This window comes from Saimiri boliviensis, chromosome 11 (genome assembly GCF_048565385.1).
Source record: "Saimiri boliviensis isolate mSaiBol1 chromosome 11, mSaiBol1.pri, whole genome shotgun sequence".
Lineage (NCBI taxonomy): Eukaryota > Metazoa > Chordata > Mammalia > Primates > Cebidae > Saimiri > Saimiri boliviensis.
The window spans coordinates 78,044,027-78,051,345 of record NC_133459.1 but is presented as its reverse complement, the minus strand read 5'-3'; the positions used below and the strand labels follow the sequence as shown (position 1 = coordinate 78,051,345).

General features: G+C 32.7%; 1 pseudogene; it reads left to right on the top strand.

Annotated features, from left to right (window-relative positions):
* Positions 1–5,944: 5,944 nt before the first annotated feature.
* Positions 5,945–6,525, top strand: LOC101044123 (heterogeneous nuclear ribonucleoprotein A1-like; annotated as a pseudogene).
* Positions 6,526–7,319: the final 794 nt, after the last annotated feature.

Below are 7,319 nucleotides of genomic sequence, written 5' to 3'. Positions count from 1 at the left end.
TTTGTTCTGGTAAATTTACCTTTAGAAAAATACAGAAGCTTTACTACTGGTTCTTCTAGACCAATTAATCAACAATAGTCAAGCCAGAGACAAGCTATTGGTCATCTAAATAAGGAGATAAATTTTAAACTTTGAAATAAGGTATTAATATAGTTCAGAAGGGACTCTTACATGCCTGAAAGAATTCTCCCTCAGAACATCTATCATTTCACAATTTCATTCAGTTAGGAGTACACCAAGACATCTGATGACACTAACAATCGGTCCTTCACAAGATTGTTTGTAGAGCTTTACTTTCTTGTCAGAACCGATCAGTGGCCTTCAGAACAAAAACGCAGCAGTACTAAAAAAGAGAGAAAGGAAAAAAGGGCATTTTGTGGTCCAGGATGCATTTCAATAAGCCTAACCTCTAAGTGACAGATGAAGAATTTAAGCTGCTTAGTATAATTCTACAAATGAGGTGTGTGAGAGAGGTTTTCATTAAAATGAGTCTCACTTCATACAGGCTTATGAGTCTTCCTGATGGCATTCTGTGACGCTCATTAAAGGACTTGCAAAGTGTAAAACTTCTCCAACAGAGTTTTTCACACTCATTCCCTATATGTTTATATAGATATATGATATATGAATTTTACCAGGAAAATATCTTGAAAGAGTATTTGAAATGAAAAGTATATTCATAACATGAATTAAACAAGAGTTCTGTTTGATCTTTCCTTGAGAAAAGTGCATTTACATTTTCAAATGTAATCATTTATTAAAGTGCCATAGTTTGTGTTAGACATTGCAGAAAAGATCACGCTTGCTTGCTGGGGTACAGGCTTTAGCTATGAGTGAATAGATTAACAAATGGGTCTTAGGGTAGATTTTTATTATTCAGAGAATCTCTTAATTCCTCAAAAAAGTTATAATCATTACAAACACGTTTTTGATGAATATATCCAGGGCTTAAATTACAGTGAAAATCAGTATTTAGAAAGTCTAATATTATCATCCTGATGCTTGAATTCTTTTGAATGAATTTTAATGTTTAAATTCCTCATTGTGAACTTTTATTTTTGTTGTGTTCAACACATTTACATTATTCTTTATAAATACACATGTGTGCACACACTATTTTCACAACAGGAAAATATGTCTTATGCCTGAGTATTTAAATACAGAGGAATATATGAAGCCTTATGAAGAGAAAACTGAAAATGAAATACTTCGTAGTACTCTTAGAAAATTGTTTTTTATTGTGGTAAATCAATGGAGTGTTGTTTCACGTTTCCATAATGAAATAATTATCTACTCTTGTGTAACTATTTTTAGTTATGTGAATAAACTCTACATGCCTTTTTAAAAATTCAACTTATATAATAAAAAACTAAATGACACTGAGATTCCATGACTTACCTTGGTGACTTTTACAAGCTGAAAGTTTTGTCCTGTGATTTATGTTTAATAATTCAACACATTAATAATATTTTAGATGTGAATTGTTGAACATAAGCATGGAGATTATTTAAATGAATATTTAATTTTTATTCACCTTGCCAGAAGACAGAACATGGGTTTAATTGTGTGATATGAAAAATAAAAAGACCAGTAAAAATGGTAATGTTAAAAAAAGTTTTAAAATAAAAGAAATATTTGTATCTTTTAGGCCATGGAATAAATAATAATTGGCTGAGTGTTTGATATTATAGAATAAAATTTATAGTAAAATTTTCTCTAGTTTTCCTACTAGAAGACATTATCTATATGTGGTACATACACTCAAAATATACATTTTAAGTTCCTGTCTTTTATTCTGAATATATAAAATAACATTGTGAATATTTTATACAGCAAATCTAGCACTGTAGCTACAATGGATATCTGATGAATAATACTTCTTTCATATTTTTCTTCCATGTTGATTGCCACAAAAGCAGTCTACAGAAAGCTATCATTATGGCAGGGTGGGATACTGACCCACTGATAGACAGTCAGGATGTTACTGTGAGCAACATTCTTTGAAAATTGCAGACATGAATATTTTAATACTAATATGGAAAGAAGGGTGAAATTTATGGTGGCACTAGAGTCTAAAATATATAATTCACATTTATACATACTGGATATTTTCCTATCTTCTTTGGAGTAAATTAGCAATTTAGAGAACATAGCATCTCACACATACACATGTACACACACATACACAGTAGAAGTACATGTGTACCAGAGGCTTTATTAGAGCAATATTCTAGGGACTCATACAGGGTGAGTTAATGATATACTTTTGCAAACTAAAACTTTGATTACAGTTCACATGCTGAATTCTGTTCTATAGCAAATACTTTTTAAGGAATCCAGTGTATTTAGAGTACTTAATATAGCTGAATGGTTGGTGATAGCTGACATGGGAAAATCTACTCTTGAAAATTTGCAAATCAAGCTGTAGCACTTCCCTCAATGTCCATTTCACCCACCTTCTCCTTTAACTATTTTCTTTTCATGCTTTTTTATCGTTCTCATCTTTTTAGCTTTAAACACCAAAATTGTGATTGGTGGCATAATCAAGACTGAAGAATAATATTACCAATTCTGTTACTTTCCTTCCCAGACTGCCCCACACTTCCCCACACCAATCTTCCTTTGTTCCCTTTGCCAACATCCATTCTTTCGTACATATGACTTGATTTAAATTGTCCCAATTTTGAAGACACATTATAAATAGAGGTTTTCCTTCCATAGTAGGCTGCAATTTAAAGAAAGAGAAGAACCCTCAATATAAAACCTTTCTTTGTGTGTGTGTGTGGAAATGGGGATAAATTCCTCCAGATTATTGGGCTGAAATAATCCCTGTAAACTCATCTATAATTTTCTCTGATTGGGTAAGATAATTTATGTCCTATTCAGCTCAGTTACAGGCAAATTTAGTTTCAGGAACTAAAATTTGTGAACACTGGAATGTTTCAGGTACTAATATCTACATTTTATTATCTTATGAATGAACAGTATGCTTAATTAAGGTGAGTAGAATTGACTATGCCCATAAAAAGGAGTAAATGGTTATCTTCAGGTAGTTTAATTAATTCATTCTAGGCATCCAGTTTTTTCCCAAAAAAATGCATGATTGCTCTTCTATTTAAAAATAAAATTCCAGATTTCTTTTTTCTAAAAAAAAGTCCACACACATCCACGGAAGAATACATAAAGAAAATCTCCACATAAAACGTTTATAACGAGATGGACTGTTAGAGAACTTTCCCCAGTCCAATCCAAATCTCAAATTCCCTCCAAGCTTTCTTAGCAACATGTCATGTAATGTTTAAGTTAGCTTTTTGAGGCACTTATTGCTTGAAAAATTTTATAGTTAGGAATTATACACAAATGTACCAAACTATTTCTCATTTTTAGGAACTTTATGAAAAATAACAAGTAGAAGTATATTGATATTATTGCTTTTTCTTATTTTTAAGTTGAAGAGAAAATTTAGATGCCATGGTAAGAGGCACTGTTTTTTACAGTCAGTTTGCTGGGTGATATCTTTATTTTGAACAAATATGCAAACTATTGGTAAGTGAGCCAGGAGCTTCTGAGTTTGATCCCAGCACTGTCGTTAATTTCCTCTTCTGTAATAAACATGTCATCTGAGCCCTGTCTGCCTTCATCTTCTTATCAGTAATACAAGAATAAGACTGTAGTACTTACTGACCTAAGAGGGGTAAAATAACAAATATTGTAATAGAAGAAATATACATTTAAAATGTCTGGAAAATTGCCTAGCTTTAAAAAATATGTAGTAGAGAAATATGTATATATTTATTTTTTAAAAAGTTCTCCTGTAATTGTCACAAAAGAGAAGCCATGTATTTGTGAACTAAAAATGAACTAAAACATTTTATTGTAGAGTTTCTTAGTTTCCAATACAAAGACTTGGGAAAGCAATCTGACTCCTACCCTGTTGAACAATCCTGATATTTGTGAGATTTTCATTGCATTAAAAAAATTGCTGCTATCATTCTCAACAGATTCCCTAAAATTGGAAGATTTTGTGCATGTATTGAAGAGTGGAAGCTCTAGTGGTCAAAATCTCTTTAAAGACAAAGCAAATAAATAATTTTAACAAAGTTAATGTAAACAATAAGAAAAACAACAGAAGACAGCACTTCAAGCCATTAATTGCAAAAAGGGCCTCAAAATTCATTAGGCTATTCCACTCTCTCTTGTTAAATGGTATTGGTCCTTTAGAAATGTATGTTATCCAATATCATCTGCAATAACTTCTCTTAGGGATTATAATAATTCAACCCTTTTCTCCTGTGACATTCACTCTTTTTCAGCTAAGAGACAAAGTGAATTAATTCTTCCCACACAAAGAAAATATCAAATTTCAAGAAACACAAGTTTAGTGTTTATATATGGTCATATAAAACACCCTTTGATTTAAAGATTTTTTGTGTGTGTTGAAATAATTTCTTGCCTGGAACTAAAGTTTATATTAAGTAAATGGCTATTTTAATATTTTTCCTTAATATAACTTGTGTTAACTATGGATGAACCAGATGTCTTTGCAATTTGAAATTGGTTTATTAACTATAGTGAACTGGACTTGAAAGCTCCTTTATATCTAAAGCAGAATAAACCTAGCATATTAATTGAGCTGTATAGGTTTTAAAGATTACTTGAAATTTTGTAATTGTGTTAATTATTATTTTTGGGATATTAAACATATATGTGATATTAAACAAAATATGTGAAATATACATATTTTATTAGTATTTATGCTTCTTTGTAATATCAAGTATTAATGACAAAGAAATTATATAAGGTAGGAATCTTGGCTTATTGACTCTTTTTAGCTTTAGCACCAGCTATTTTATGGTATTATTAAGCATCTATAAAACTTTTGTTGAATGAATGAATTATTCATTTTGGATTATGTGTATCAGTTAATATTGGAAGGTTTAAACTACATGTGAATGCAATATGGGTTCCATAAAGTAGATCATTCAAACGCCTAAAATATGTTTAAAAATTCATATTCAGGAGTGATTTTAACCTCTACAGAAATTAAACTTCTTCCAGAATAGAATGTAGTTCCTTTTTAGAAAATGGAAAAAAAAGACAAAACATGAAGGTTAGAAATTTTCATATCTTAATCTCTAATTTGTTACCTACTATGTTGCCTAAGGCAAGGCACTGAACCTCTCATTTTACTCAATTGTGGGATAATAATACTTAGCTACATTATATGGCTATTGTGTTCATTAAGTAGACAATGACTGCAAACTTTTCTGAAGATTGTAGAATACATCATAAATCCTAAGCCAAATTCTCCCATTCAATACCTTCTACTGGGTTATAGACACAGATAATTCTAACCATATTAGACACGTTTGTGAGGAGTAACTGATCATGAGATCTTGTGAGAAGTTTTGGTGGACAGAATGTTGTTATGCAATTAAAAATTATCACCTGCATAAATCAGAGCTAATGTTTCTCAGTTGCAGAAACAAGTCATAGAACTTCTAATAACAAATGGTTGAAGAATCTGATTTGAGATACATTCGTTAGCTTACTTCTTTCTGTCTACCTGCTGAGGAAGCATAGTCTCTCCTTCTACTACTGTCATGTCTAGTCAGAGTCTCCTAAAGAGCCCAAAGACCTGTAAAAGTTCTTCATTGTATGATTGGGATTTGAAACAACTGAGAGCCTGAGATGCCATTTTGAGCAATGGGGAATGCTGAAGGACTTTGCAGTAAGGAGAGATCCAAACACCAAGTGGTCCAGGGCCTTTGGGTTTGTCACATATGCCACCGTGGAGGAGGTGGATGCAATAATCAATGCAAGGCCACACAAGGTGAATGGAAAAGTTGTAGAAACAAAGAGCGCTGTCTTTAGAGAAGATTAGCAAAGACCAGGTGCCTACTTAACTGCGAAAAAGATATTTGTTGGTGGCATTAAAGAAGACATGGAAGAAAATTACCTAAGAGATTATTCTGAACAGTATGGGAAAATTGAAGTGATTGAAATCGTGACTGACCAAGGCAGTGGCAAGAAAAGGGGCTTTGCCTTTGTAACCTTTGATGACCATGACTCCATGGATAAGATTGTCATTCAGAAATACCATACTGTGAATGGCCACAGCTGTGAAGTTAGGAAACCCTGTCAAGCAAGAGATGGGTAGTGCTTCATCCAGCCAAAGAGGCCGAAGTGGTTCTTGAAGCAGTGGTGGTAGCTGTGGAGGTGTTTTTGCTGGAAATGACAACTTTGGTTTTGGAGGAAACTCCAGTGGCTTTGGTGGCAGTGGCTGTGGCCATAATGGATTTGGTAATGATGGAAGCAATTTTGAAGGTGGTGGAAGCTACAATGATTTTGGCAATTAATCACAACCAGTTTTCAAATTTTGGACCCATGAAGGGAAGAAACTTTGGAGGCAGAAGCTCTGCCTCCTGTGATGATGGAGGCCAATACTTTGCCAAACCACGAAACCAAGGTGACTATGGCAGCTCCAGTAGAAGCAGTAACTACGGAGGTGGCAGAAGATTTTAATTACTGCCAGGAAACACAGCTTAGTAGGAGAAGAGAGCCAGAGTAGTGGCAGGGAAGCTATAGTTTACTACAGACTTGTGAACTCCCCCAAGCACAGTGATGGTAGGGCCTAGCTGCTGCGAAGAAGACATGGTTTAGACAATACTCACTTGCATGGGCAAAAATCTTAAGAATTGTTTTTGTGAGTAATTGTACATCAGGTTATATTAGCTTCTGTTCTGTCTAAAGTGTAAAGCATTCTAACAAAGGGTTTTAATGTAGATTTTTTTCAACCATGCTGTTGATTGCTAAATTTAATAGTCTGATCATGATACTGAGTAAATATGTATTTTTTAAAAAATAATTGATTTGACTATTGTGTTTAGTAGTTCAAAACTGAAATATGTAGAATGGATTTAAAATACATTTGACAATTATATTCATCAGAGGACGGATAAATTAGAATTAGATTCTATTGTGAGTTGTCAAATGCCCAAAATTAGAGTATCTAAATAAAGCATATTGTTTATTCTCAGTGCCATGTGCCCCCCACCAAGAATTCTATTACTGTCAGAGATATAGATATGGTGGTACAAGTCAGCAGTCCTATAGTCTCTTTATTAACATACACCCAGAGACTATTAAAATATATAGCATATCTTAAGATATAAAGAGCTACAGAATGTCTACAAAAAGAAAGAAATTACAGGTTAATTTTTTTAGTACAGTGCTAAATGCTTGTCACATGGTAATTAAACAAAATATCAATAATAAATTAAATAGTTAAAAACTGGTTCATTTATTCTTACTGAATT